Below are 10,705 nucleotides of genomic sequence, written 5' to 3' on the forward strand. Positions count from 1 at the left end.
ACATCTATACGACACCAGGAACCTTTCTATAGTGCAAAGAAAGCAGTTATCTTGCAAACAGGACAGAAATAAGAATGAAATATTCAGTGTCCAGACCAGGGAGTGTCATCCAGTCATATTCATATTCCTTGTATAATACCAGTTGGTTTGGTACTGGGGCAGGAAAGGCTATAAAATCATTAAATGCAAGTTACTGCTATTTTCAAGTAGAGCTGTAAAAAGGATTTACATACTTCAGCTATATCAATGTAACTGGATATCTAATTCCATAACAGCGATAGTTTTTAGAAGACTTTGTGAGCCTCCTGCCTTGGTGCTTAGAACACATGTAAGGAACAGTGATTGAGAAAACTGTTGCATAGTGGTACACAGAACCACAATCTAATCACCCTGAGTACAGAGTCTTTGCTTATCCATATCTGCACTTTCTGTGATTCAATACCAGTGCAGCATATGGCAGTGTAGTATTCTGAATATGGATGTTACAGTGAATTTCACAGACACAGTATCAGTACTACCTAATAGTCCTGAATTTCAATAAACCATAAACAAACTACCAAAAGAAGTTGCAGAGACCTTTTCCATGTAGTGTCTTACAGTATTGTGACTGCCATGTACTCCAATTTATCTTACTGTGAATCAACTGTGAATAATTACAGAAAAATAAAATAAAAATAAAAGTATTTGTTTAAAAGACATGTAGGGGAATCATTTATTTTATGAATGAAAGATTACTGTCAGCACAAACCTGGATGTTTCTGTTACTTTTAAAATCTCATATGTTAAAGAAAATAAATAATATTTGACTATAAGTTTTGCTTTAATTCTTCTGTGTTTTACTGACAAATACATACAATGCCAGAAGGCAGTTTGTATGTGGCTGAAAATGTTAAAACCAGGGTGGTCAGTTCTCAGAAAGACAAGATATCCTGTTAGTCCTCATGAACTTATACCTCAATGCCAGCAAACCCCAGGTAGGTTAATTATTCCCAGTGATCTGTGAAGGATCAGTGTGGGACTTTCACTGCCAAGCCCTGATTTTAAGAAACCCAAGCAGTCATAGACCATTCCCTTTTGGCTTTAGGTAAGACCTGAATTATTTGGTTAGGTTTGTAAAATACCCTACACTGGATACTACATGATATCATGATATTGTATATTGTTCATAACTCAAGTCAACTGAAATTAAGCTGCTCTTAAAAAAGGCCGCTTTTAGAGGTAAGTTAAAAAAAGAAGTCTCTGAACTATGGACTGCAACATAGGTGTAAACTCACATTAAAGATTTTATTTTGACAATGTGATCTTATAAATAGCAATAAAATCTTATATAAAGCTAGATGGATTATTTCTGATGCTGTTATATCCCCATCAAACTACAGAATCATTTGCAAGTCTTTGTTTAAAAGTCACAGGAAGTCCAAATGACACATAATTCTGTTACAAGATTTTCATGATCATCTTCAGTCATGGTTACTTCTCAGTATATTGAGTGCAAAGCCATCTAGCCAACTTCAACATTTTCCACAACAGTTCAACAGTTAATTCTATGCTTGTGTGGTGAAGACACATTATGCCCAGATATTGAATCTTGTCCCAGCGTGTGGACAAGTTCCCCTCTTTCATGAGGGAGACAAAAGCCAAGGCATTAGCCATGCCAGCACAGATGCCTGCACACGCCCATTATCTGGGATGCTCATGCGATTACCAGTTGTTTACAAGAGTGCCCACTGGTCAAACCCAGCCTCGAGGAACCTATAAGTATTACCCCAGTTGGTAAACAAGTTGCCCCCTCTTTCACTTTGTCTCTCTCCTTGCTCGAGAGGACAACGCTCGAGCCATAGCCTCTGCCATTGAGCTCATTGCTGTTAGCTCTTCTCGCTCAAATATGCAAGCATACTAGAAGCCTCTGCACGATGAGAAGAAGCCCATATCCAGACAGGCCCATTGAGCCATAGCCCTGAAAATATCTTCCGAGTGGAGGAACCTTTGCTGGGCCTGAGAAGCCCAGCATCGTTACAGCCAGTCACACCAACCAGGAGAGCCCACCGTGCCTCCAGAGAACTGGACCCCTGAGAGTAAGATCTGCCCAACTGTCGGGGAAAGGGATTTAGCCTTAAGCAACAGACTGACCCTGTGCGTCAGTGCCAGTCTGAGCCCTGTAAACCTCAGGGAAATCCAGAGCACTGTTCGTGCCTGTACTCCTCCAAACCTGGGACCACTCTGAGGGGGTCCCGCTGCTCCTCGTAGCCACGCTTCTTCCCCAGGGCTGCTCAGCACCATTGCAGCCAGGCCAAACCCCCCGGCTGGGTCCAGCCCTGCCTGCTGCCGTGCCAAATCAGAAGCCTCCGAGCCCACCTATCAGGAACCATCACCCAGCCCTGCCACGCAAGCTTACTCTGAGGGCTGACCCCATCCCACGACCTGCCCTGCTGGCCTAGCCGGGCCAACCCCCAGGACCACTCCCTATCATCTGGAGGAAATCTGCCAAGTCCTGCAAGGGATCCTGCTTACTAGCTAAGCCCAGGTCCCATTTCCTCTCCACTGCTGTGGAGAAAGGAGGGCCAACCAGCACCACCATCCAGACCAGCCTAGGAACCAGTCCAGTGACAGCAGTCTGCCAGAACCCAACCTTGCTACAAAGTATCTTCCACGTGCTTTCCATCCACTAACACTCAGTTCAAAGCATCTGTGTCTAGCAATCTCTGACGTGTAGAAATATCTCTGTATATAGTTAAGTAGCCACCCATGTTCTGTTGCGCCGCCATCTAGTGGCTAAGCGGCAGAACTGCACCCTTCATTATATACATATAGAAAATGATTCTGTAAATATTCTAATTGAGTTCTAATTATAATACTAAGCCACATATGGAATGTATTTCACGAACGTGCACTAGAACATGTATATAAATTAGTGATTAATAATTTTATAATAAAAATATTATTTTCATAATTAATATTTCATATTCATAAATTTAATAACCCACTTCATCGCAGTAATGGCGCAGCGAGCAGGGTGCACAGCTGCGAAATATTTCCATAAATTGGGATAAAAAATTACAGCCTCAGACTTGGAGTGGGCAAAAATCTAGGTGGCATTTTTGCAAAGCTAAGTGAACCCAGCAGTGAACACTGTCCTGATGGCATCTTGTATCATACAGATGCTGGAGGAAGATAAATTTTTTGACGAAATGTTTTCAAATTGGAAAGGGAACTGTCAAAATCAGAGGCACAAAGAGAAACTTCATGATTTATTTGAGCTGCACATAAAAAAGACCATGTCTGCCTTCAAGGCTCAATGGCAATCACATGCTACCTATGAAGTAATCAGGGCACATGATCTACGAGAACCAGACTCTCAGCTTGTCAGTGTCAGCTTACATAAACATGAGGCTTCATTTTAGTAATAATGAGGGTTGCCTGAAACAAGCAAGTCTGCCCTTGCAGTTTTATGTTTGATGCAATTTAAGAGGCTGGTAGAAGGAAGAGGTTGGTTGTATAAAGTGTGGCCCTAATCAGTAAAATTGAACATATATGGGATGGAGCTGCAGTATTGCTCAGCAGAGTTTATATGTGATCATGTATTTCAGCATATCTTAAGGTCTCTCTGCCTCCTCTGAGCTGCTTTCAGTAACATGCTCCCTTGTGATGGACAGGAAGCCTGAAACATTATCATGAGTCATACTGCTTTCCCAAGTCTAATACACCAAACTCATCTAAGATCTGTTCTCTAATGGGTAAGCAGTATCTCATTAGTGAGCTGGTCTCCTCAGTGATCTGTCAGGCAAATTATTCTGATAGTTTTTCTGTTCTTGAGTCATTCATTGTGATACTGACAGCCCACACCTGAACAGGACAACGTTTGAAGTGTTTAAATTTTCAGTGTTTGAATTTACTCCTGATGATTAGACAAAACAAACATACAATAAAACAACAAAGCAAAATAAACAAACAAAAAAACCTCACCCAAACTTGATTAAGCTATAGAACCACTGGCATGGGTTCTAAAACCATATGTTATAGTGGTTCACTTTCACAGAAGTCACAGACTGAAGTGGGGCACATAATGAATAACAAGAGGCAACTTGAAAATCTGTAGTAATCCCACTGGCAACATTAAGCAATTTTAATTTCTGTGGAAGTCTGGCCTGCAACTAAGTGAACGTTTATATATATTTTTGTTGTGCCACATGCTGCTGGCAGATCTAAGTTATTAATAGAGCTCATTGTGAAGGAGCCATTCCACAGCAGATGCTTACTTAGCACAGCAGATTTAAATCTTATCAAATGCCACCATGTCAACTGTGCTCACATAGATTGCCTATTTGTCAAATCTTCCTATATGTTTCATTATACTTTCTTCCTGCACAGTCTTTATGCACAGAATGTTAGAAGACCCCAGCATTATTCTTCCTTTAATCTCTCTTCAAAATAGAGCTACATTATGATTGGAACTAAACACTCAGTGATGAGTACAGGGTGGATATAGAAGTTGCTGCAGTCACTGATTGCTAAGATATATTTAATTTTTATTTCTTTTAACAATCCTCACAAATTTTTGCTAGGACAGATGCTCTTTTGGACAGAGACCATCTTACTGTTTCTTGCTCCAGCATGATGTCCTATTTCAAAGATAAATGGTATTACTGTTCATGTGGCCTGCTGTCTGCCATTGGATCAAAATGAAGAAATCATTTGGTCATTTTGTCATGTGGGCTGTCTGTGGGTTTTTTTCTCCTTTATGAAAAACAATTTGGCAACATTTATGGTATCTAATGAGAGGGACTGAATATGAATTTTTCCAGTTCTATCTGAAACAGTGGTGCACTGCATTGTTGGATCAATGTAATTCATCATGCAAGTCTTTTCCTGTCTTTTTCACTTTATTCTCCTATTCCAAATGAATCACTTATGCCACCCTCAAACCCCACATTTTCATGACATAGTTTTAGAAGATTATATCATGAGAGCACTAACATGAAATTTTAATGAAGCTTAGCCCATATGTTACTGACCCTTTTTAGCACTAGTTAAATTGAAAAATGAAGAAAGGAGTGGATGTAAGGCAGCCCTACATAGCAAACTAATGGCAAAAGCACTAGGGTAAATCTTACTTTAAGTCTGCAGAAGAAAGTCAGATACTAGGAAAAGGATTTGATGCTTATGCCCTCTGCACTTTCAGCAGGTATAAGATTGTACCAAGGAACTTAATTATATGCACTATTATTCCTAATGTCTGTGGAGACTTTGCAGAACTCTAAGATCACATCCTGCAGCAAAACCAATTGCTTTCTGCAGTGAATTTGTGGCTGTGGCTTTGTAAAAGTCACCATTTTCTGTGAAAAATCAAAGACCCAGAAGAAATATAGAGAAAGAAATACACTGAGAAATGTATCAGTGCTATAAAAAGTACAGCCATTGGAGCTTGGAAGAAATTTCTTGGCAACAAAGCACATAAACCTTTTGAAGAACTTTATAGATGCCAGGGGAAGTGTTAAAGAAATTAGGACAGTAAACTGAGGTTTAAAAAAAAGAAGAGAAAGTGGCAATTAAAAAGAGAGAAAGAACAATGAAATGGAGAGCTCTGTTTTATCTAGCTCATTCTAGAGGTTTCTCAATAGATACAGAGTAATTTAGATGCTCAGCTGTGCCAGGAACATACTGTGACATCTTCAGAAAATAACCTTTAACTATTTGCTGTAGCAGATTAGAGCAGCTTTGATCACTCAGATGAAGGGAGAATTTGAGACCGTATTAGATTACAGCATATGATTTGGCCATCCATTTCTGTTAGCTAGAGGCTCTGTCAGCAGAGTTGACTTCAAGGATGATAGGAGTCATTAGTCACCACTCCAGGACTACATGATTCCAGTTTATGGAGCCATATAACATTAAACATGAAGAAAATTAACACACAGATGCTTCTATTATTCATCAGCTAAACTGCTATGTTTTTTTAATATTACAAAAAATATTTTAAAGACAATTACTCTTTCAGATATCTTTGGTTCTTTCTAGACTGTTTGCAATTTGCATATAGCATCTGTAAAAAACACCTGTTCTTGGACAAAATGGTTTACCACTGTCTATAGTGCAATCAGTATGATAATGTTATTTCGTGATTTTAAGACCTAATTTGGGACTGTTTTCCACTGGTTTGATTTTGGTTGCTTGTAGAGAATGTGAAGGAGAAGAAATACTTTCTGCAGTGGATGCTGGTGGTTATGAAAGATGAAGGAAAGCAACCTGCAACTTAAATAAAGACCATGTTTAGGCCATTTGCTACAGACATTTGTGGTAAAGTTTGTTTGTCTGTGCTACAGACAATTGTGGGTAAAGTTGAGAGTCTCGGATTGCTGTTTTTTTAACTTCAATTTGCACATAGCAATACCATTGTGCAAGCATCATTTCAATTCTGCTATGTCTTGTGACAGTTTTAGGCTGTGTCTTTAAAAAAGACAGCTGCAATTTTCAAGCAGGAGACTGAAGAAGTACAAACAAATACACAGTTGGGTGTAAAAAGGAAAACAAGATATTATTCTAAATGCATTTCATTGGCCAGATGTGTGGGATGTATTTTCTAACAAATCTCACATTCTTCACTCATTCCATCTTTTTCTGCTGGCATGTCTGCTTCAGTGGAAAGAGACTCTTATCAGCTAACTTTGCAGATAAGCATTTCTGACTTTTTAATGATGCTTTGAGCTAACTAGAACTCTTTCTTACATTACTACTTTTCTCTTTTCTTCTAATTAACCAGAGGAAAAAGGAGAGGGAGAGATTAAGGGGGAGCGAGGCAATGTCCTCCTGTACAAGGAGCATTTCTGTGCTGTTTTCTCTTTGTAAATAACTGTATAATATTGTAAATCCTGTATATTTGTACATATTCATTGCATTTCATTGTAGTGTGGTATTGCTTGTATAATACAGTTTTTCATTTGCTTCCCTGACTGAGTTAGCTGAGCTTTTGTTATGTGTTAAACCATCACACGTCTACTGACTGCAACTGGCCTTAATACCATTACTTATATATTTCTCATTTCAAATTCCAATTACTAGAGACCACTCTGCAGTAAGCCCCATACTAAACAAGTTCTGACCCTGCTGATGACTGAGTGTGCAGCAGCCTGTTACACAAGCTTTGTGCTGGATGAGGAATTAGAGCAGGATTTGCTGCCATGGGGAGAGGAAGAGGAAGATGGCTACAGACTACAGAATATTAGATGCCTGCAGTGCCTTGTATGGACTCTGTGTTACACCCTATAGGAGAGGGAACATCACTCTGCAAGTCCATTTTGAGCACTGTAGCTGCATCTTGCTCATGAAGGGTAGCAGCCACCTATTGCATTTTTTGAAAGAAGGCTGTTTGAGACATTGATTTCTCCCTGCCTACTCAGAAAGAATAAAAGCAAGCACTGTATGTGCTTGGTACTGTGTGCTTGAAATAACACTTTCTTTTGTTAATGTAATGGCAAAGGTGTGTTATCTGTGAATATCACCCATGTCCTTTTAGGCGTCTGCCTTTCAGAAGCTGTTATCAGGCTTGCTGGCATTCAGATCATGATGTAAAACCCCATCTTTCCACAACCAAAATGGAACAGAGGAAAATACAAAGGCTATTATTTCTTCAGGGTGAAGTTTTGATTTTTTTAAGGACAATACAGATGATCATCTTTCTTTAAACTGAAAGAAGGGTGGATAGAAATGTGTGCTGCATAATGCTCTTTGAGTTTATGAATAATTTCAGAAACCTATTATGTGACCTCATAGACCTAGCACTAACCTTATGCTCACTTGCAAGGAACTGCTTCAGCTTTCGTATAACTGAATGGGATTCAGACTTTTAAGTCTGAAGAGATCTTTTCTTGATATAATTGAATTGCATGTCCTGTCTGTTGTGATTTTTATCTGGTTGGAATTTTTTCCTTTAATCTTAGAACAACCTTACACCCAACTCAAAATCTAAGACATTAAAGTACTGAGGTGAACTCATGAAAACTTCAGTGCCAGAAACCAAGTAACTAAATTGCTTCTTAAACCATGACTGCAATATTTAAGTGACCTTTAGACTTAGCTGTAGCAAAACTCCTGTACAAAATATGAAAATACTATTAATTCTATTTTACAAGGAAGGAAGAAGAGCAAGGAAGGGTAAATGGCTGTGGTGGGTTGAAAGGAAAGGCTCTGCTTTCCCTCCCCCACTGAGAAAGAAACCGCAGCTAAAACCCAGTCGGAGAAAGGAGACTGTATTTTACAAGGAAACAGATTATATGTAACACAACAAATACAGGTATTTTACAATATATACAGAAATATACAGCAAATAAACACAGTCAGAAACCAGCCCCCCAACAGAGGGGGCTTCCCCCTGTGCCCCCTTCACCCCCCGACCTCCCTTCTCCCCCAAAGAGGTAGAAAAAGAGAAAAAAGGGGAGTTAGCACAGCAGACAGAGGCCTAAGCACAGGGACTTAGTTCTTATCTCTTGGCAAGAAGCCCAGAAGCAGTCCAGCCGAAAGGGACAGCGAAGAAAGGAAGACTGAAAGTCCCAGCTCCCCTGAGTCCAAGACCTTAATTAGCTAATGAAATTCATTTAGAATACCAAAATATTTTATAAACATTTAGCCAGTGTGCCCCTTCCTTAAAGGCACAGCCTCAAACGATCACAATGGCTCAGTAATTGCACCAGAAGTCAATAGTAGACCAAAGACTTGAAAGAAGTCCTTTCATGTTCCAGAAACTGCATTTCACACAGCTGTCTATATTGGGAACAATTGCAACCTGTTTGCCTAAAAAATTTTAAGACCTGCAGATTCTAAAACAAGATTAAAAACTGCAGCAGTAACTCATTTAAATATAAAACATTGTCAGGAATTAGTTTTGTATTTTATTGTGATTTTGGTCAGTTGTTTGTTTGGTTTTTTTTTTTATTTTAATGTAAGAAAAGAAAATCCTGAAATGAATGCAATATTCTTACAATTATTTTTTTAAATGCTTGCTTTAAATTAATAAACCTTCCTCTTTCTCTTCCTAGGAATATATTAATGAAAAAGAGAAATGCAAGGTCCACAAAGTAAAAAGAATAAGGATGCATAAATGTGGGACACCTAACTGTTGGTTTAATTTGTTGTTGTTTGTTGGTTGGAGGTTTGTGGATTTTTTTGTTTATTTGGTTGGTTTTGTTGGGGTTTATTGTTGTTGTTGGGGGGGGCTTTTTGTTGTGGTGTTTGGGGTTTTTTTTAATGATAAGATAAAGATGTGAAGGAAGCAAGATGGTTTACCCATCATAGCAAGATATAATAACATGCGTTTAGTTTTCTCAGTGTGCTGGGTTAACACAACCTGCTCTCACAAGCCCCCTCTCCCTGAAAAGACTGGAGGTAAAGTAGCACAAAAAACCTTTGGGTTGAGATAAAGAGTTTACTGGAAATAATATGCTATGCAATTACGTTAGCCTATTTGCAAAAAAAATGCAGCCAAATGCAGAAGCAGCAATAAAACAGTTCCCCCCACAAGAGCACACAGCAGCCAGCCAAGCGTAAAAAAAACAATGTCCCAAACCTGGAAAGTGGAAGCAGCAACTGGAACAGGAAGCCTCTCCTGTTACAATCTGAACTTCAAGCCCCATAATACTTTCTTAAAGCCAGCACTTTTTCATTTTGAAGGTGGCATGACAGCAGCATGGAACTGAATATTAACATCACATTCAATGTGACCCATGACAGTCAATGTCTTTTTCTTTTATTTTAAATTCTCAGAAATTCTCATTTATCTCCATGTAGGATCGAAGAGAGGATCATGCAATGACACTTGGCAAAGATACAGTCTTGATGTATTTTCTTATTGAGATCAATAGGAACAGGAATGAGACTTTTGATTTACTTTCAGATTAGAAATGGGAAAGTTTTCCTCAGTTCTCACCTTCATTGAGTGCCTCATTGCCCCTGAAATAAATCTGAAATTGTGGCAAGACCTGAATCTATACCAAATTCTGTTACACTCTCCCTGCCTCTCATGGTTTCCAGAGAAGTTAAGTAAGATGTAAAAAGTAGGAGGAATCCATTCTGTACACCAAGACATTAGTGAGACAAGTAATCAGCTCTCTAAGATTGATTGATCAAAGTCCTAATGGCAAATCTGGATTCAGCTTGACTTTGTTTTCTGCTCATCTCAACATGCGTATGCAACACACAGATCAAAACAACACATTTTGCAGTGAAAATCTAAAGCTGTGAAACCAACAATAGATTAAAATCCCATAGTCCCATAAGAAGATTTGTTTTTCCTTCTCCTCCTTCTCCTTCTTCAGGGAACAAAGCAAACCAATCCCAAAACAAACCTCAGCTGTAATTTATTTGTATGGATTGGGACAAGTTTTTCTGTTTAAGCAGTATCCTTATCAGGAGTGTTTTGGAAGCCAGCGTACATTACCCAATAAGAAGTGCACAAATTAAAAACTTTCCTTGTATTTTCAGCCAGACTGCCTCAGAAAGAACCAAAAAGACCCTACATTCCAAAAGAGAGATGTTTGCCAACTAAAAATATAATGCTTCACTCAAATTCCTTGTAGACAGAAGTTTAGTTAAGGAACTAACACTTTGGAGGACATAAAACCTACTCCCCACATACCATTGCCTATCAATAAGTTCCTGTGCAGATAAGCAAATGAAGCTGTGGAACATGACACATTCTTATGCAAGGCAATAAATC

The sequence above is a fragment of the Dryobates pubescens genome, chromosome 10 (genome assembly GCF_014839835.1).
Source record: "Dryobates pubescens isolate bDryPub1 chromosome 10, bDryPub1.pri, whole genome shotgun sequence".
NCBI lineage: Eukaryota > Metazoa > Chordata > Aves > Piciformes > Picidae > Dryobates > Dryobates pubescens.